Source organism: Anastrepha obliqua, chromosome 3, assembly GCF_027943255.1.
Source record: "Anastrepha obliqua isolate idAnaObli1 chromosome 3, idAnaObli1_1.0, whole genome shotgun sequence".
Lineage (NCBI taxonomy): Eukaryota > Metazoa > Arthropoda > Insecta > Diptera > Tephritidae > Anastrepha > Anastrepha obliqua.
The window spans coordinates 127,835,326-127,856,780 of record NC_072894.1 but is presented as its reverse complement, the minus strand read 5'-3'; the positions used below and the strand labels follow the sequence as shown (position 1 = coordinate 127,856,780).

The 21,455-nt window shown below is 36.3% G+C and overlaps 1 protein-coding gene across 3 annotated transcripts in view; it reads right to left on the bottom strand.

The window, feature by feature from the left end:
* The window catches only part of LOC129241132 (tyramine/octopamine receptor), a 69,100-nt gene that overhangs the window by 20,308 nt on the left and 27,337 nt on the right, over positions 1–21,455 (bottom strand). Inside the window, exon 2 of one of the 3 annotated variants that reach the window (XM_054877316.1) lies at positions 7,768–8,060. The exons of 1 other annotated variant lie outside the window; for it this stretch is intronic. The gene's annotated coding sequence lies outside the window, so the exon portion shown is untranslated. The remainder of the gene's footprint in view (positions 1–7,767; positions 8,061–21,455) is intronic. One more of the 3 variants, XM_054877315.1, reaches the window with a different exon arrangement.

The following is a 21,455-nucleotide window of genomic DNA, read 5'->3' as shown; positions in this document are numbered from 1 at the left end:
GCCGAAGTTTTCTACAGATACCGATTAAAAGGTTAAAAGACATTTTTTTGAAATTTGTTAAATTTTTGTGATTAATGAGGTTCTTGTTATTTAATGAACTTCTTCTTTTTGATTGGCGCGATAACCATTAACGCGATTTTGACAGTCGTTTCTTTTGTCGCTAACCGGCGCCAATGGCAAACCTCCGAGCATTTCTGCCGTGAAAAAGCTCCTCGTTAAAAAATAAAACATCTGCCCTTCGGAGTCGGCTTGAAACTGTAGGTCCCTCCATTTGTGGAACAACATCAAGACGCACACTGCAAATAGGATGAAGAACTCGGCCAAACACCCAAAAAGGATGGGCTGCATATGGCAAGCCTTAAAAGACGCACACATTTTGACAAAATTATTTTTCAACTCAAACGTTTTATTGATAAATTAAATTTAAAAGAGCTAACAAATGTAGTAAATGGAGTTATTTTCTGTATATTTTTTCTTCTCGATAACAAAATATCTGTCAACATTTTCTTTATTAAAAAATTACCAATAGGCACAAAAGAAAATAAAAAAATTAAAAACGTATGCAAAAAATTCAGTTCAAGCATTAATAAATCTCAATGCTTTGAGTCATTCATACGTGATTTAACCTGTTTTAGAGGCCTCCAGATACATATTTAGTTATTGTATTTTTATTTTGTGAGCATGATCCGGATTATAATATTACGTTCGTCGAAGAAAAATATATTTGATTAATTTGGTTAATACCGTTTTTTAATTAATACGCAATTGTAAGCCTTGATAAATGGAAATGCTATTACAGGGTCCGGCACCCAAAGTCTAACCAACTTCACACCGCTCGCGCAGCTGATGCCCGTGCATCAGCTGTCTGTTAGTTGGCTAAATGACAGTTTAGAGTATTGTTTATAAGCGCAAGGAAGCATTTTGCCGAAAGTAAACGCGAAAAAAAGAAAATCAATAAGGATTTCAAACGTAATAGTGTGATTGCATTATATTTGGCTAGAGAATCACAACCAGCTCGAGCACCTTAAAGTAAATAAAGTTTTTGTTTATCGCACCATTACTTAGCATCGCGAAACGTCATGGAAGTTGTCATCAAAAGACTGCAACGTCACGTGAAATGGTTCAAAAAGTGAAGAAGCGACTTCAGCGAAACCCCTATGAAGCGCCAATCAAATGGCAAAAGAACTGAACACATCTGAGCGTAGCATCCGCAGCATACTGAAAAATGATCTCAAAGTCAAGTCTTACAAGATCCAAAAGGCTCATGATGTCACACCAAAGCAGCAATAAGTCAGACTTGAGAGAACGAAGGAGTTGCTTCTCTTGGCCTAAAGTCGTCAATTTCCGAATATTGGGTTTTCTGATGAGAAAATTTTTCAAATTGAGCAATTCATAAACTTCCAAAACTATAGGATTTATTTGACCGACCGTTCGTACGAGAATCGATTGGTCACCAGGAGGCAGCACCCGCCACAGGTAATGGTTTGGGCCGCTGTAACCGCAGATGGGAGCTCTCCAATCGTTTTCATCGAGCCTGGCGTCAAGGTAAATGCGAAATATTATCGGGAAAATATTCTGGAGTCTGATTTGAAGCCGTGGGCAGACAAATATTTTGGTGGCAGACCATGGACGTTTCAACAGGACTCGTTACCGTCTCACAAAGCTCGAGTGAACCAAGAATGGCTAAAAACCAACGTTCCGAACTTCATAACGTCCATACAATGGCTCTCAAATTCACCAGACGCGAATCCGATGGATTGGTCTCTTTGGCCCATTTTGGAGAGCAAGGTCCGAACTAAAAGATTCATCAGTCTCGAGGCGCTGAAAAAAGCCACTGTCCGCGAGTGGGCCAAAATACCTGCAAGTCACATTCGGGCAGCTTGCGATTCATTTCTCGAGCATCTCAAGGCCATAGTCAAGGCAAAAGGTGGTCATGTCGAGCAAAAGTAAATTGTTGGTTGCATTTTGAGTGCCGGACCCTGTACATTCCGAAGGAAAGTTATGATGGCATGAGAAACTTTAAAGAAGTCGAAGATATTCTTGGGTGAGGATAGCCAAGCTAAAGAATGGCAAGACACTTCAAGAACCATTGCTTCGTATCGCCACATCTTATGCACAGTTTTTATGACATGGTCGGCTTGCCCTTGGCTGCCATTTTTTAGGCATGACACTTGCTTCCGCAATTTAGTCAAATGGTGCAAGGCGTCAAGCCGAGATTCAGCTCCTCTTGGGAGTAATGCGTGAATGCGCAACATAATTATGAACCTACATATGTACAGCTATATGCGGCCCACACACATACGAGTATGCATTTAATATAAAAATATATAAAGAACATTTAATTAGCCAAGCATTCGATCACATGATTTGCTTTCCGATTTTATACTGAATTTTATTTCTATTTTGACAAATCTCAATAGCTGCGGTTATGTTTTTTTTTTGGTATGGCATAATGTGTTTAGATTGATGAATGTTTGATACATGTTTTATACATATTCAAATTCGTATGCACTTAATATATGTATGTATGTATAACTCATATGCCCTGCAGAGAAACATAAGTAATTTTTTTATACCCGTTAAGAGATTCTTACCTAGAATGATATATATATATTATCAGGCTTTTCCATCTCAATCAAAATTGTGAGAGTAAACTCAGCTGCCACCTCACCGGGTACTCGGCAGCGGAGTTCTGTCCGCTCATCTCACACGTATTCACACCAGTGCTCAGACTTCTACTACTAAAGTAGTAGATCCACTACTTTTTTTGAAAATGTGTACTTTATTCTCTGTAAGTATGTATTTCAAGTATTTCTTAAAGTTCTGCTATATAGCGAAGAAAAAATATTAGATATTTTACAAAATGTAGCAAGAAAATTATTGTAACATAATATTTATAAAGGCATTCTATTAAAAAGCTGGCAGTTCTTAATTTTTACAAACAACTTGAAAATAAAACTTTGGCAGCATTGGCGTTTGCAATGATTTGCTGCGTGTGGTAGAATATTTGAACACACTTAAAATCCAAAAGGGCCAAATGCCAATAATTTCAACCTTGCTAAAGAATTTCCGCTTTCTGGTTTTGAGTTTTATGTGTCAAACAACAAATGGAGGTCTTTAATTGTCTTCAGCAAAGAAAGAATTAGTGATATCTTTGAAGAGAACATCGTCAGCAGGTGGAAATCTTTAGGCAGGGAGGAAAATGTTTACAGAAAATTTTTGTTTTGCAATTTAAGTAAATACATGAGTATTTCCTTACAGAAAAGAGGAGTTCCATAAAAATTAGTAAAATTAATAAAATTATATTTTTCAAAGAAATGTGCCATAAATAGAAAGTATTTATTCCTCCAAAAGATTTAATAATTTTTTGCAAGAAATCCAAGTTTCAAATGGAAACTTTGTTTCATTTACATAAATGTTTACTATAGTTGTGTTATTGTTCTTGAAAACTGAAAGAAATCCATTATTTTCTCGGTAGTCATGACTCCGATTCCGTCAGCCAATCAGCTTCAAAATCGCTAAGAGCCGATTAACGGTCCAATGTTGACCCCACCTCTGCATTATCTATATCGTAGAGCGTACACTAGGGCGGGTCGATTTAAAACTCGCTCATTGCTCTGTGAAAATCGTATTCTAGGGATCAAAATAAGGAACTTTGCCGAAGGAACCATACCTCTAAAACGTATTCTGATGTCCCCCAATTTGGGTCGAACGAAAAATCCCACTTTGACCCATTTAGAGTGCTCCAATCGAGTCCAAATGTATGACCGACCCCCACTAACTTTGGACGGCCGATCCACCCATGCCAGTGGCACACCCACTGGAACTCCCCTGGGGGGTTCCCCATACAATCATTTCAAAATATCACCATTTTTGGCCTTTACATGAGAAAAGAAACTAAAAAGTCCGACCCAAATTGGGGGACATCAGAATTCGTTTTAGAGGTATGGTTCCTCGGCAAAGTTTCTTATTTTGATCCCTAGAATATGATTTTCACAGAGTTATGAGCGAATTTTTTGCCTCCCCACAAATCGACCCGGTCTAGCGTACACCCTATTTGGGTATCTGGTCGAGCTCCTCCTTATATTTTTGGCGTGCATCTTGATGTTGTTCCACAAACAGAGGGATCTACAGTTTCACGCCGATCGTAGATATTTTTTATGAGGAGCTTTTTTATGGCAGAAATACACTCGCAGGTTTGCCATTGCCTACCGAGGGGCGACCTCTATTGGAAAGAACATTTTCTTAATTTTGGTGTTACACCCAGATTCGAACCTATGTTCTCTCTGAATTCCGAATGGTATTCACACACCAACACATTCGCCTACGACGGCCGCTGTCTCAATGGTGTATATTGGCATAACATTTACTATGCCCCCCGAAATAGAACTTAGCAGTGCGGAACCCGACATTTTATCACTTATTTAGATTTTCCCTGCAGGGATAGTAATATGTACCAGTACATATGTATATAAATATTCTATTTTACTCCTCGTAGACATATTTTTGGCACATAAATATATTTCTAAATCGGCAAGTTGGAAACTATTCAGGCCGATATAATCAATAAAGAATAAGGGCATGCTGTGTATGTATACCGATACCAAAAATAGATTTGTACGTATGACTTAACTTAAGTTAACATACATACATATACATTTATTATTTAGTTCACATTATATGCTATCTGGCGTGCTAATCTTAAACAGTTGTGGAGGTTTAAAGCTCGAGCTTGCGATTTTTTCTTAAATAGAACTTTAGTGGAATTGTAAGTTAATAATTCACCAAAGTTCTCCTTATGACAGCATCCATATATACTTGGCTGTTTAATAGAAAAACACAATTTTATTGTTTGAAATTCAGTATAGTCTCCCTGAGATTGTTCCAACAAAACTCCAGTTTATGAATTCCATCCCTGAAGTGAGAATTTGGAAGGACTGCAAAATACACTTCCACAGCTGTTGACCCCATCATTTGATAAAAAACGCTTTCCATGCATGATTTTTTTAGGTCTGAATGGAAGTCGCTAGGGGCTAAATGTGGTGAATACGGTGGATGCTCCAACAATTAGAACTTTAATTTATAGATTTTAGCCATTGCCAAAATACACTTGTGACACGCGTGCATTGTCCTAAAGAAAAATAATTATTTTCTTTTGCAAACAGGGTATTTTTTCACGAATTTTTTTCTTCAGTTAGTCTAAAAGTTACACTAAATTCAAAATTTATTATTTTACCAGTTTGCAAGTAATTCACAAACAGAATTCCTTTCGCATCCCAGAAAACTGATGCTAAGGGATAAAAATCGATTTTTTTGTTTTTGCATGTTATTGTAGTAAAACATTTCAAAAATACCGTGTTAAAATTTTAAGTCAATCCGAGCAAAACTTTTTAAGTTATAGAGCATAAAGCCGAGCCGCCTCAAACATCTGCCGAGATAACTTAAAACTTTAAACGCGGTTTTCTCGAACTTTTTTTTTTAAAGTGCGTAGTCATTGGCATTTGAAAACTACTCAACCGATCCTTTTGAAATTTTGCACACATATTTTACATATAAAAAACCTCCCGCCAACGTTTTTTTTCGCCATTTTTTTTTATATTAAGGTGGTTTTACACCTACAAAATGGCGGCATTTTTTCGTCAAAAATCACTTTTTACTTCAAACGACTACCAAATGGCTGAAAATGAAAATAAATCGTCAAAATAAACGTTGGGGGGAAGTTTAACTCATACTTTAACTAAATTATTAGATTTTTTTGATTTCAGATGATTCTACGCTGAGATATGCTGACTACTGCAAAATGTATTTTTGAAAAGACGTCTACGTAAATGTGCTCTCATTCGCTCATTTTGCAATATTTTTACATGAAAATTTTATCAAATATTCTTGAAATGTTACTGTAATATGAAACAACTTTTAATAATCTGACTTGAACCGTTTCGCTAAAATAAATTCATGAAAAAAGTGTTTTTTTTTTAGCGTTTATCCCTTACCCCCCCCTTAAGCGCTTTCAACATTCTTTAATCAATTTTCTTTGCTTTAAACTTTCCAAAAACAAAAAATTTTAGCACTGCACGATACTTGATTTTTTCCATTGTAAAAAATATTCTAACACGTCGATTCTAAATGGCTTGTAAACAAAGAATGAATTGACAGATTGGAATGAAACTTCACATACGTTCATATGAAGAATGTAGTAACATAACCAAAAACAAAAAAAAAAAAAAAAGAATTAGGCTACAATTAAATTAGTATATAATTCTTTAACTATTCTCAAACGTTTCCCCGTAAATTCAAGCTTTGTCTTTCAGATAAATAGTCCATCATGAGTTGGAACTCTCGAGTTGTATTTAAAAAATGAGTATGGACTAAAGCTTATTATGCATAAGGTCTAACAAAAAGATCTAAGGATTAAATGCTTTATTATTCCATGTTTATTTTACTCCACTATAGTACATGACGATTATTTCATTACATCCTGAAAACGGTTTTCGTGGAAGTTCGAATTGGTGAGACCTTTGAGCCTTTTTGGGAGTTTAGCCGAGTTCTTCGCCGTCTCCGAACGGCAGATATTTTGTATGAGGAGCGACCGCTGTTAGAAAAAACTTTGTCTGTTATTTTCTTATTTCATGCACGGGGATTCGAACCTCATATAACCTAGGCTTTATTAACTAGACTAAGAACATTGAATTGAAACTTTATGGGAACATCCATTTTATCATTGAGTACCAGGTAATTCTCATATTCTAAAGGACGGAATATAGTTTATTGCATGCACCTTGAATTACGCGATGTTTTAATCAGTTTTTACTCCTTTTCTTTTGTTTAACTAATATATAAAACTATAGTTCATTCTACAACAGATATGTACCATATAAGTCAATGTTGCAAACTTTGTACAACATTTATAAAAATTCGAATAGTTTCCATCAAAATTTCGCACTATTTAATCAGAACTAAGAAGACAAAAATTGATGTAGTCTAGTAAAGTCTATTTGATAAAAAAAATCCTGCATTCATCACACAGAGAAAATACGCAAAACCGTGAAAAAGTAGAAATAATCAAAAATCAGAGAGTTTTGAGTCATTTCTTGTGTTTGGCCGAGCTCCTCCTATAATTAATGATATGAGTCGTGATGTTATTTCCAAACGGAGGGACCTACATTTTTATGGGGACCGGCAGGAAGAACTTTTTCGTGACAGAAATACTCTCGGAAATTTGGCATTATCTGACGAGGGGCGGCCGCTTTTAGAAAAAACCTTTCCGATCATTTGGTGTTTCATGCCCGTAGTGTGTTTCGTACCAGCCAACCCATTCGACTACAGGGACAGAAAATACCGTATGCCATTAGATACTTTAAGGTCTGGTAGTCTGGTAGATATTTTTTAGGAATTTTTGTTTTAAAGAAAATAAAATGCGATCATTTTGATTTTATAGTATGTTATTATTGACATCAAATAGTATACAAAAACTTTTTTTTTTACATATTTTTTTGTAGTAGTGTGGCACCAAAATAGCGGACTTTTGAAAAAAGGCATGTTTTTCGGGGGCAAATCAGACTGTAGTATTGAAAGTTAGGGCTGAAAAGAGACGAAAGTAGCTCTTGTCAGAACTACTGATGTGTGGAATAACTGATGAAAATTTCAGATCAATCGGTTAAATAGAATTTGCTGTATGTTGTTGACAGACCAGAAAAACGTTGTTTTGAGAAAAACCCGTTTAAAGTTTTCAAATATTTAGATTTTCTTGACAAAATTCGTACTTACATACATTACTCGTCTATGCCTGGTGCGTATAATAATCCTTCGGTTTTTTTGTAGACATCATTTTCAGCAAGTTTTGCTGCTTTACGACTTGACCTGGCCGCTTTAGAAGCCTTAACTGCGTCTATATCCGCCTTTGATACCCGAGCGGCATTGTACATTGTATTTCGTAGCGTAGCTAGCAGCGTGCGGACCGATTGTGACTGCCATAGTGTCCATAACTTTCAAAATAGGATGAAATCCTTCATTGAAATGGCATGCAGCTGTCAATGTAGCAATTTCAAGGGTCTTTTGTCCTGCAAGATTATAAAATTAAATATGGCCGCAAGAAAAATAGAAGAATTATTACATAACATTAGGTACGTTAATTTAATAAAACAGGGGATATCGCTCTACAGCAAACGCAGAATAGATTTTCTGAACGACGCTCCTGCAATTTTTTAACCCAAATTGATCTGTGTAAGGTAATCACACCTAATCATCCTTACATGCTTGAAATTTCAATCCTTTGAAATGTTTTTTTTTTCTTTTGAGAAGGATTTCGGTCGTTTTGATGGCGTTTTCTTACAAATGAAGGGCTTTATTGTCGTATGCTACTTCCTAACTGTAGAATTCTTTGATGAGAAGGTTTTCCTGCACTATTAGAAATTAATTTTTGTATAATTATATCATTTTGCCCGCTGTCGATTTTGAACCCAGAATCAACTGGTACTAATTATTTTAAATTTAATAAAATCGGAACTATGCCCGTAATAACATATTTTTGATCTTACTTTAGGGTGTGTTTATTTAATATTTGCACCCATATTTGTTTTGAACAGAACTGCACTAATTTGTTTGGGCATGTAAAGACAAAATATTTCATATACATAGATATGATTAGTTCAAATAAGTTTGGAATCTTTAGGTCCTACCTGTTTGCTTGAAACATCTGTCATTGACATCGCACGATGGTGGCCAATTGCTAAACAAATGCGATGCCAAAATTGTTTTCAAGTAAATGTCGCGATAGCAACTCATCTTTTATATGGTGTCGCGGACTGCCGCACAAATAAACATATGGAATTTTTTAATACTTTGTCCACGCTTTCTTCCTTTTATCCCGCTGGCAAGAGTGTATTCTACCAGCAAGCAGTTTTGTCGCAATGCCAAGAAAAAATGTACGGTGAAAAAACGAAAAATGTATCACTTAATGTTTTTAAGTATAAGTTTTGCAGAGAACTGCAAAATTAAAAAAATGCGTATTGGCTTTTTGTTACAATTATATCGTGTTTTTATTATTCTAATAATTCAAAACACTACAAGAGTATATAGGCTTCACATTCATATACGTATATATGTAAATAAAAATATCCCAATAAGCATAATTCGTTTTCTCTGATAACACAAATTTACGAATTTTCACTTTCAAAAATGGTCCTCGACCAAAAGGCGTTTTTTAGACTAATTTGAGGTCTCTGAAACCAAAAATGAATTTTTTTTTTTTTCAAAGAACGGTTTCCGAGATATTCCCAAAAAACCTGTTTTTTGGGCAATAGTGCAGTTATTACCTGCAATCTCGAGAACAGTGCGCGCCATTTCTTCGAAGTGCATTAATTTCGAAAGGCACACATATAACCTACATGCCAATATATAATTCGTGTCAATGGAAGTCGTAGTTTTCGCAAAGCAGCTGTTGAAAGTCAAAAAAAAAGCATTTTTGACGTTTTTTACTAAATTAAAAGTTTATTAACTTTTTTCTGGAACAAACAATTTTTTTATATCGACATAAGATAGGTTTTCTGAAAGAAAATTTTGTCACCTACATTTTAAGCCTAAGTTTGTCTGAATCGACGAAAAATTGTAGAAGTTATGACCCATAAAGTCAACACGTGTGATTTTGCAACTTTTGACTTGTTTGAGGTCAAAAATACGCTTTTACTCTCAAACTTCTTCTTTTATGTTGCACGGAATCTTCACGAAGTTGCATCCAGCAGTAGTCGCTCATCATTCCTTGATCGAGGACCATTTTTGGTGTAAACTAGTGTAATATATGTAATATTATCGCGGCAATACTTTGCGACAATAGGTCGATGGATCCGAATACCCAGGCGAGTAAGTAACTGGGAAGTGAAGAGTGTCGTTAGAGATTTCAGTTTTTTTTACTTTCTCGAATCGTTGGAAATTCGAGATTTTAGTTCATTGGTGATTCGGTAAAATATTTACTACTAGGCTTAAATATTGATATGAAATAAAATTGTATTATTTTTTTTTGAAAATATTATTAAAAACAAAAGAGAAAACAGAAACATTCAAATAACACATATTAAATGACGCTTGTTTTGAATCTGGACCATTATTATCATTAGCTGTTTCAGTAGTCCGTTTCGTGTAACCATATCTTTTCTGCAGTCTGCGTAATATTGAGATGTTTTGTTTTGAAATTTCCTCAACTAAACTTGTTGAAGTTCAAATTTAGTTGAAATATATATAATAAAAATGTTACCAGTAAAGCAAATAATAAACATTAAAGAAACAAAAAAAAAAATAGCCACAGCTGATCAAAGTGTTTATGGCGGCCGCCGTAGTCGAATGGGCTGGGGTGTGGCTACCATTCGGGAGTGTTTAGGTTCGGATATCCGTGCATGAAACACCAAAATGATAGAACAAGTTTTTCTTAACAACGGTCGCCTCTCGGCAGGCAATGGCGGACCTCCGAGTGTATTTCTGCCAAGAAACAGCTCCTCATAAAAAATATCTGCCATTCGGAGTCGGCTTAACATTCATGTGCCCGGGATAGAAAACTTACGTACCCGGTCGGCTTACTACATTTGTAGTAACTACGTAATTGCATGCAAAACCAATCTAATGTTAAGAAAAAAAGACTTGTATGGTTTTTTTTTTTTACTTGTACGTGTGTAATAACCTTTTTATTTAAAAATATTGAATTCAGGTGATAATTTAAATACAAAAAATGTTTTAATTTTCAGGAGTTGAACAGCATTTTCCTAAAATATATGTTTCGGCATGTGCATTACACACTGCTTTTTTGCACCAATTACAGATTTTTCGTGTGTTGTTACGACATCCTATTTCACAGTATTGACAAGGTACAGGATATTTTGGTTGTTTATCGAATGTTCGAATGAACATTAGATGTAGCAGAAAGGGATCGATCCAGTGCCATTTCGATAGCTTTACGTGGTTGGTGGAATCCCAGCACCCGGGGAACTTGAGAGCGCTGTTCAATTGCTGGCATAAAAAGCTGCTTAGACAAGCTCCGCAAGAACTTTCGTCGCGCGTCTGTGCGACGGTTATATGGATTGTTTTCCGAGTAAATGATGAATGATGCAAGTGCACTTATGTCCAGCATGTTATAAAACATGGCCAAGGGCCAACGCAATGTTTTGCGTTTCGTTGAATATGCAGAAAGCATTTTATCCATTACGTCGACGCCTCCTTTGTTTGCATTGCAATCAAGGATGTATTGCGGCTTGTTTTTCTTTTCAGCTACAATTGAATTTGTCAAAGGTGTGCTGGCAAGTATTATAACTGATCTGCCTCTTTTTGGAACATAAGGTACCAAAGAAAACTTTAAATCGAGAAACCCGAAAATGGAAGATTCTTCAGCACGATTGCGGTCAGCCTTCATTTCATATGGTACAAACGTTTTATTTTGACGAACAGTACCAAGAATAGCAAGACCTTTGGACATTAAATACTTGCCTAAGTTTAGCGATGTAAAAAAATTGTCACAAATAATAGTCCTTCCGGTGTTCTCCCAATGGCATAATAACCTTTGCACAACACCTTCACCTACGTTATTTGCTCGACCAGCATTTGAGTTTTTTCCAGTATATATTTCACTTTTGAGTGGATAGAACGACTTAGCATCGCATGCAAACCAAACCTGTATCCCATACTTGGCAGGCTTAGAGGGTATGTACTGAGTAAACCTAGTTCGACCGCGATAAGCAAATAATTGTTCATCTACAGTAATTTCTCCAGAGGGTTGGTAATATTTGCGCAGATTTGCGTTTATTTGTGTCCACAATTCAGATATTGGAGCAGCCTTATCGGCTTCTAGCCTAACTGCTCTTGTACGCTCGCTGTCAAATCTAATGAATCAAACAATTTCTTTGAAGCGTGACTTAGGCATTACTGCTCGATAAAAGCAAATGCATTCTTGGCTCCATAGCACATCCACATCTTCGTCATTTGATTTATTTACACCTGCTAGTAACACAAGACCTATAAATGCTCTTAGTTCAAGCTGAAGTCAACTATAAAATACTATTTTGCATACATTTTATATGGTTACTAATTACAAATGTAGTAAGCCGGCCGCAAGATGATGTTTTTTCAAGTAGGGTCTAGAGGTCAGGCAAATAATAGTTCGAGTGTTATTATACTCTTAATTGACTTTGATTTGATAATCAGGAAGTTACTAAAAAATTCGGGCATTGTTGTTTCGGAAAATTTTTTTTTATCTCACTTTTTTTCACAATTTACTACAAATGTAGTAAGCCGGGCACATGAAGGTTAAAACTGTACGCTCCTCTATTTATGGAACAACAACAAGACGCATACCAAAAATAAGAGAAGGAGTTCGGCCGAACACTTAACAGAAGTGTACGCGTCACTTATTTATTTTATTATGCTGCCACCACTATACATACAATCATATATGTGGCCAAATATTAAAACCTCTAGAAAAAATTTTGAAATAATTTTTTGAAATTCCGTTTTTCCTAACAGTTTTAAATTCTCTTAATTCACACCAATTCTGTTCCTTTGATTATTCGTTTGTTCGTATTTCGGTAAAACTTTTAACTGAACTTACCTCATGTGCACCTCCGAACGAGGTTTTACTTTTTATGTCGTATTTGAGGGGAATTGCCGCGCAAAGTTTTTTACTCTGCGGTGGGCATTTTTTTTAGTTTCTGTTTGACGTATAGAAGAAACAATCTTTTGCTTTGTTGTTTTATAACTTTGCTTTGTTTGCTAATGACAACCCTACCACCGCCTTCACACTGTTGCGTAGCCTTTGTCATCACACCTTTGTCTGTTACTAGGCATTGTTTATTTTGTTAGAAAATTCGACACTAACGTAACTCATAAAGTAATTGTGAGAAGATGCATACCCTCAAATAAAAGTAATTGAAACGAGCTATTTCATTGCTTTCAATTGTAAAATCCTTTTACGTGGCTGGAATCAAACAAATTAATGGGCAGCTTCTGACTTTTGGGCAGGTCCTGCGATTTTAGCCCAACTTTGAGCCAAAAACTGCGCTGTGAAGGATATTTATCCTTTTCACCATACTGCGATCAATGATCCCTCATGGGTTGATTACGGTATGGTTGTGAAGACAAGAGTTGCTCACATTGCTTAAACACGGGCGTAAGGGTCGGCATTGAATAGTCGCGCAACAGCTGTTAATGGAAGCTCGAATAAGTTAAAACCGATGTGTATAGCTACGTAACCATTTGGTATTTGGAACACTTTACTTATAGCTTGACTACAAGATGTTATGTGCGCACACACACATGCATACATATATACATATGCATGTAGTTCTATAAAAGATGACAATTCGCAAAACCCATTTTTAATTTTCAGCTGTTATTTACAATTTACTTTACATGTAAGCCACTTACTTTATGCATATCTATAAATTGTCCTTGTAGAAGAGGTTTACAAAATGGTATTATGAAATTCCTGAGTCAACTGTTATTTTCGCATAAATATCTGAAAAGCATTTTCGTTATCGCAGTGTTGCAGCAATTAAGCTGAACTTGAGTTTGCGATAAAATGGCGGATTGTCAACTTTATTGCAGCTTGCTATTACCTGCGTTGCTAGACTTCTCTCAGGCTTTACGACTGATTGCGCACCATTATGATTGTGGGGCACTTCTAGTTAATGACCGATGGATGCTGGCGCTGAGCTTGAATGCAAATGCAGATGTATGTATGTATGTCAGTAAAAGCAATTGCCGTACATGATGGGAACATAAAAGGCAAAGAATGTATAAAACACAAGTACATATATAAAGGGTGTTTTATAAAGTGCATAGTAGGATTATAAATTAAAACTGAAAGCTGTTAGGAAAATGAATTCTAGATAGAAACTTTTCTGCAATACTTCATTTGCTCCTATGGACCAATTGCTTTAAATAGCTCTACAAAATTACTACTACTACTGACTTTTTATATAGCATAGTCGGATCGTTGAATTTGGATCATCTTCACAACGGCGAAGATATTTATAATGCACTTTAGGCATTATCTTTAATGAAGAGTAAATTGTTTCAGTTGGCCCATGGGTACAAATGGCCTAAATTGCATTATAAAACGCCAAAAAACACTTAATGAATGGCCCAATCATCCAATTTGTATGGCATGGCATTGTTATGCGGGGCGATTGTTGCAACATTTTTATTGATATATTCAAATTCTTAACTTTACTACGGCAGCCGCCAATTACCAAAGAAAGCACATAGCCGAGAGTTTGCTGCTCTTTTGCCTGTATTAGGTTCTTTAAACGAGATTGAAACCAGTTTCTGAAATAAGTTGTCTCCTGAAATACGATATCTTTGAAATTTAGGCATTCATACATGAAATGTGGAATATCTCCTGTATTTTCATCAGCTCCTGTTGTGCCTCTAAGCTGACGATAATAAAGTCAATGGTCCAGTGCCCAATGGTCGCATGAGGGGTGGTATTCTAATTTTGGAAGCATCAATAATTTTTCTGCTCTTTATTCGTTGATTGTGCTCCAAAGTAAATACAATACTTTTCAGGTGTCAAGTTTAGTTCATCTGCTGTTTATCAGGTAGTCTGGCCCTTTCACAAAGTGTGAATAGTTACGGGACTCTAAAAGTACTTGAATATATAGGGTGATCAATCATGAGGTGCTTTTTTCAATAGTTAAAAAAAAAAAAAATGTAAATTATGTTCAAAACCTTTATTTATCATTTGAAAGGACATTCTTTGACATTTACTTTTTGAATATGACTTCATTCAAATGTTGGCCGCAACTACGCTTAAGGTGGTCCATTCTGAAGGTCCAATTTTCAATCACTCGTTCGAGCATTTCGACTGGTTTGTCGTGAATAACACGCGTAATGTTGGCTTCCAGAGCTTCAATCGTAGCTGGTTTATCAGCATAGAACTTGGACTTCACGAATCCCCAAAGAAAAAAGTCCAAAGGTGTGATATCACAAGATCTTGGTGGCCAACTCACAGGTCCTAAACGTGAAATCAGCTGCTCTCCGAAATGACTTCTCAATAAAGTCATTGTTTCACGAGCTGTATGGCAACAGAACGCTGATTTTCATAATACAGTTGAACAATTTGTAGACGTTGTTGCGGTGTGAGTCTTTCCATGATGAAATGCCAAACGCTGTTCAACAAATCCACGATGACAGTTTGCCACAACTCGCGCCGATCTGTAAAAAAAACGCAAATGAAAAAAACTCCTCTTGATTGATCACCCTATACATATGAAATGTTGTCATCAAGGTTATCTAATAGCAGGGACATTGTTTTGACGGCGTTGTGAGCATATAGAATTTGAATGGGCATGTGAAATGGTTGTTCAATATAAAATGTTCGATATGTCGTGGCCTATTCTCAATAAGCAGGAGTTTATATATATATAATTGGCGCGTACACCTTTTTTAGGTGTTTGGCCGAACTCCTCCTCCTATTTGTGGTGTGCGTCTTGATGTTGTTCCACAAATGGAGGGACCTACAGTTTTAAGCCGACTCCGAACGGCAGATATTTTTATGAGGAGCTTTTTCATGGCAGAAATACACTCGGAGGTTTGCCATTGCCTGCCGAGGGGCGACCGCTATTAGAAAAATGTTTTTCTTAATTTTGGTATTTCACCGAGATTCGAACCGACGTTCTCTCTGTGAATTGCGAATAGTAGTCACGCACGAACCCAATCGGCTACGGCGACAGAAGTTTAATCTACTGTAATATCCAGAACCTAGTCGTTGAAAGTATTAGGCGGATCTTACAAGGCAACTCGATATTTTTGTCTGCGATGGGTGTAGACTGATCACCGACAGCGGCATTTCTGCCAATAATATTTCTTGACTTCTCGCTGTGGGATAGTACTTTAGCTTCATAAACTGCGACCAGGCTAGAATAGTATGATTTAGTATCGGCCAACTATTTTACTTTGTATCGGACTTCTTTTAAGAGTTTGGGAATGAATGATAATTCAAAACAGAAATATTGTTGGAATGATTTTTTTTAATATAATGTGGTAGATGATTTCATGGCATTTATTATTTGACCTTACGACGTTATCGATTTTTAAGTGTTTTGTATGGTAAGTTGCGCTGTATTGTTGGAGCCCAAGACACCGATATTTAGCTCGGATTAATTGTTCCAAACAAAAATTCAGTTAGCTTGGGTCGATAGCGCTCGCCATTCACCGTAACATCAGATCCTCCCTCATTTCGAAAGAAATGAGGACCGATGCTGCCCTCAGTGCGTTATAAACTTCGCGAACAGATTTATGTTTCTCAAAGAAAGTTTCAACAATTTGAAAGCGTGGCTCTGGCGTTCATGATGACTTATTAAACCTTACTGAACAGAAATACCTATAAGCACAATTTGCCATTCGCATGCCAAACCATAGTTATCGATAGTTCTCATGCAGCTAAAAAACTCCCTATATTTGTCCCAATAGCTGCCGCCTACCGATTTGAAGGCCTTTTGCCGCTCTGTAATTTACTTTGTGCTTTGCTTCCAACAAAAATTTCATGAAACTCGACTTGTCAGAGACTTCAGTGATCTGGAAATTTGTGCTGGGAAGAAGCATAAAATCCTCTTCCAATCCCAGCTATTTCTGTTGGTGAAGTGCAAATGACATTGTGTTGGAAAAGGATTGAGTTTTCAAAAAGTATCCGCAGGCGCTGAGCGGACTGCTCTCCCATTTTACTGAAAAGTTTGGGAATGTGATTTATTTCCAGATGTTCCATTCATTTGGTAGTACAGCAATGAAACTGTTCGTTTATTATTTGTTTTTATGAGGGAGTGGTGGTGGTGCTATGGAGTCAGCTGTTTCTTCTACATTGTTACAGCCCTGAATGTGAACGTCGCTTTCTAGAAAACTTGAAGCGATCGATATATTTCTAATCCTTTCGAGGTCTTCGCACAAGTTTTTAGCCCTCTCTATGTATTTCTGCCAGATTGGGTAGTTATCCGCAGCCAGCCACAAGCTCAACTCTTTTAGTTATTGGCTTTAGACGACAAGTGAACGCAGAAATGTAAAATTTAAAAACATTTTTTTCGGTAGGATTTTTTCAACAGGAATTATAAAATAAACATTTTAATTATTTAATTTACCGAAAGTCTATAATGGTTAAAGTATTTTGGTTTTCTAAGGTTTTATTTTGTAATATAATATTATAATTAAAATCGGAGTGTATATTATATTATAGTTAGAGACGTCATTGGAATGTACTTCTAGTTGTAGTTGTACAAATCGACCCAAATAGTGGCATAAGGCATTGTTAGCATAGCCCTTACATATATTCTATGACATGTGTAAAGAATTTGAGAAGAAAATTGGGCACATACAAATATCTTGCACTTCCAAGGCGCATCGCTTCCCCAAACTTTAAGTGCGCAAATATGGAGGTCTCGTGTGCACAAAATGTCCTTCCGTTTTATCCGCAATTTATTGCCACATCTGTGTAGAAGTGCTTGGATTGACGCAATGTGCACGAAAATTACGAATCTCATCTCAGCCTTTCTTAAGGAGAACAATGGCGAATAAAGATGACATATTCAAAACTAACAAATGTACGTATATGGGAGTACTTAATCAAAACTTTTACTTCCATTTCCTACAAAATGCTACCATTACGCTTTGCTTACTACGGGCCGTTGTATACGCCAAATGCTATCATTCATTTACTTATGCTGTGAATTATTGTGAGGTTCTACAGAATAAATTACGGTCATTGTCCTTTTAAATGACTGAGCTAAAAAATGTATTATATATGCTTTTCAACTAAGCCTTTCATTCTGCTTGGCATATCTCGGCATTCCCAAAATTATGCGATTTGTACTATAAAAAAGGGATGGAAACAATTAGATGCCCACAGCAAATTGATGGAGAAGGCTTAAAATAGAAGAGAAGATGGATATCATAAACTTATATTTATGTATTTGTTTGTTAATTTTTTTTAAAGCTTCTGAATGCGACTACTTTTAAAGAAATTATTGAGGAAGATTCTTAGTTTGTAGAGCAGACCCTCGCGCCGTACCTTGCAAATGCTTGCGCTATGTCTACGAAATCACAATATACTCTATCTTCAAATGCTTCTCTGGCGAAATTATGTACAGAGTTGATCTGCTTAAGGGGGTCTTCTGGTCTCCAGCGAAAAAAAAATCGATTTTTTTTTTTTGCATAATTTTGTTGTATGTGTATGCGAGAATACGCCACAGAAAGGATTTTTTGAAAATCGCATTTTTTCACATTTTTCTGGGCACCGAAGTGTACCCTCCTCCGGCCGTTTTATCATAAACTTTATCTTTAAACGCGTTTCCCCGAAAATCGTGTTTTTTAAGCATTTTGGTCACACTTTTCATAGTAGTTATACTCCGATTTCAATGGTTTTGGTCTTAAAAGGTTCGGAAAACTTACCGCTAAGTTTCCCCGTGTACGATTTTTGAAATTTTTTTTCATTCCATTTTTATAACCTTTTAAAGTTCAAAAAATGAGCAAAAAAAATTTTTTTTTGCAAATTGTTGCATAACTTTTGAAAAAATTTTTTAAAAAAAAATCTGTCACGGGAAAACTTAACCAGGGCAACTCTGAAGACAACGCATATCTAATTTTTGCTTTCTGATTACCCAGGTGGAAAAACCGTGACCAAAATGGAGACCTGTTTCGTTTGGAGGTGGACGTCTTCAGCGCCATTTCAAGGTCGCGGGTGTTAATTTTTTTCAAAGTCAAAACCATTTTTTAAAAGCCAAGACATGTACCTTTAAAATAAAAAAATTTTTTTTTTTAAATATTCACAGGATTTGTCACAATCAATCCCCAAAAAAACCCTTCATTTCAGGGCCTCGAGACCAGAAGACCCCCTTAATGGTGGAATGATGTTTCCTGAATCAAAATTGATGCGAAGGGATAAGATTTCTTTGTGTAATTATAGGGTTCAGCCGCTTTCGTACAAGCTTTTCGAAGCCTTCAGATAAAATAGGAACTACACTTATTGACCTGTAAGAGGACGCAATATCCAAGGGTTTCCTCAGCCTAGCTATGTCTGATACTTTCCATTGCACTGGAAAATACTCTGTTCGAATCATCGCATTAAATAGAAAGTATACGTGACGAGCTAGGTAGTTAGTCACAACTAACTTAGTTACTTCAGTACTTTGCTCGTTATGACATCGTATTCCAGTGCTTTGTTAAGCTTTAATGCTTTGCATAAAGTGCCTTTTATTTTCCTCCAAGTAAATTTGGGAATCGGAAAATCCATTTGCATTTTAGTGGATGGACTTCATAATGTAATATGGAATTTATTACTATTCTTTTGCAAGAATTTTTGGGAAAATATTTAGAGTTTTTCATCTTGCCACGTTTTTTAGTTCCATTGGGCCAAACGCCTGTGGACAGTACTTTTTCACATAATTCAACAAGTATTCATTGGTGCTTTTTTGCTCTTCTTTTAATAATTATTAATCGTACTATAATAAATTAACAGATTTTTTTGGTGAAAACCAGTGTTTTGGCTTCCAAGTGCCACGCCAAATTGAAAAATGCTACTGCTACTCGCTCAGTTTTTAATATTTTATAATGAAAATTTAGGATAAAGATGGTCAAATATTGTATTATTATATGAAAATTGGCTGAATAAACTCACATAAACTCAACAAAAACTCTTAAAAACATGCCTTTTTTCACCGAACAAACCTTAACCTCCTCTTAATTATTGGTGGCAGTTGTGAAAGAACTTCCTGAAGATCCTCACAGTTCCTATATGTCGGGATTAGAGAACAAAATATGTCGGGATTAGAGAACAAAAACAAATTTTAATCATCGAAAATCACTTTATTGTTTTTCAAAATATTCTCCATGAAGATCTATACACTTTTGCATGCGTTTGAACCAATTGTCGAAGCACTTTTGCCACTCTGAATGAGGTACCTCCAAAACATGCATTCTGAATGCCGCAACCGCTTCTTCAGGTGTCGAAAAACGTTGTCCTCTCAGTTTGTTTTTTTTGCGTACGGGAATAAAAAGAAGTCATTCGGTGCCAAGTCAGGACTATACGGCGGATGACCCATTAATTCGATGTTTTGGGTGCTCAAAAATGCTGTTGTTTGAGTCGATGTGGGAGAGCTCTCATTGTCCTGGTGAAGAGTGATCCGTCTTTGGCGATTGGTTTTCCTAATTTCTTGGGAGACAACTGGCAAACAAATGGTTGTGTACTACTCAGAATTTACTGTTCTGCGTTGTTCTAGTGGTACGGTTGCGACATGTCCAGTTTTTCCGAAAAAACAGGCGACCATTTGCTTGGAAGTGCTTCGTGCGCGAACAACTTTTGTTGGATTTGGCTCATCTTGAAACACCTATACAGTCGATTGCTGTTTACTTTCGGGCTCATACGCGTAAATCCATGATCCATCACCTGTCACGATGTCATAGACGTGTTTCGAAGCCCCGTGATCGTATTTTTTGAGCATTTCCTTCGACCAATCGACACGGCCCTTTTTTTGAGCGATTGACAAATTGTGTGGGATCCAACGCGAACAAATTTTTTTGACAGTCAAATTTTTATGCAATATTGAATGTATGCTGGTCCCAGTAATGCCTAAGATTGCCTCAATCTCACGATAGGTCACATGACGATCTTGCAATATCACTTCGCGCACAGCATCAATGGTTTTCGGAACAACAACTGATTTTGGACGACCTTCACGAAATTCGTCTTGGAGTGAACTACGACCACGATTGAATTCACCACACCATCGATAAACACTGGTCCTTGATGGAGCTTCATCGCCAAAAAATGAATTAAGTTCATCCATGCAATGTTGCTGAGTTAATCCACGTCGAAAGTTGTAAAAAATAATCGCACGAAAATGTTTACGATTTAATTCCATTTTTGGACCGAGATGAATCTTTTAAGTTACTGTAAACAACACAAAGAGCGCTGGTATTTCAAAACGTTCGGAGTACGTAAAAGCCAAAAAAATGTCAAACTTTGCGATACAGCTGTCAGTTGCCAGATTGCAACACCAAGGTTGCCAAATCCCGACACATACAAGGCACCCCTCATAAAATGTATGAGAAGAAACATGTCTGTTAACTTTATAGTGAAGAATGCAAGTGACGTTTATTTCTTATTAATTCATTTTGGCAGTTCTATGCTGTCATAAATCATTTACAGTGTTGGATATGTTAATGTATGTAGGTATGCGCAAGCAAGTGATGTGTACTTCAACTCTGCTAATAATACATTACATCTTCCCCTTCTTATTTCTAAAATCTAATGATTGTTAACAACCAATAGGTTTTGCACGGCGTTCGTTCCTGCGTAAGAAATCAGAGATCGCTAAGTGATTGTCACCACTTATAATTACATCTTCATTTTTCGATTTCTTTGTTTTTATAAACATCATCCTAAATACAACTTTCAGAATCATGCTGAGATCTCACATTTTCCTTTAAATTTA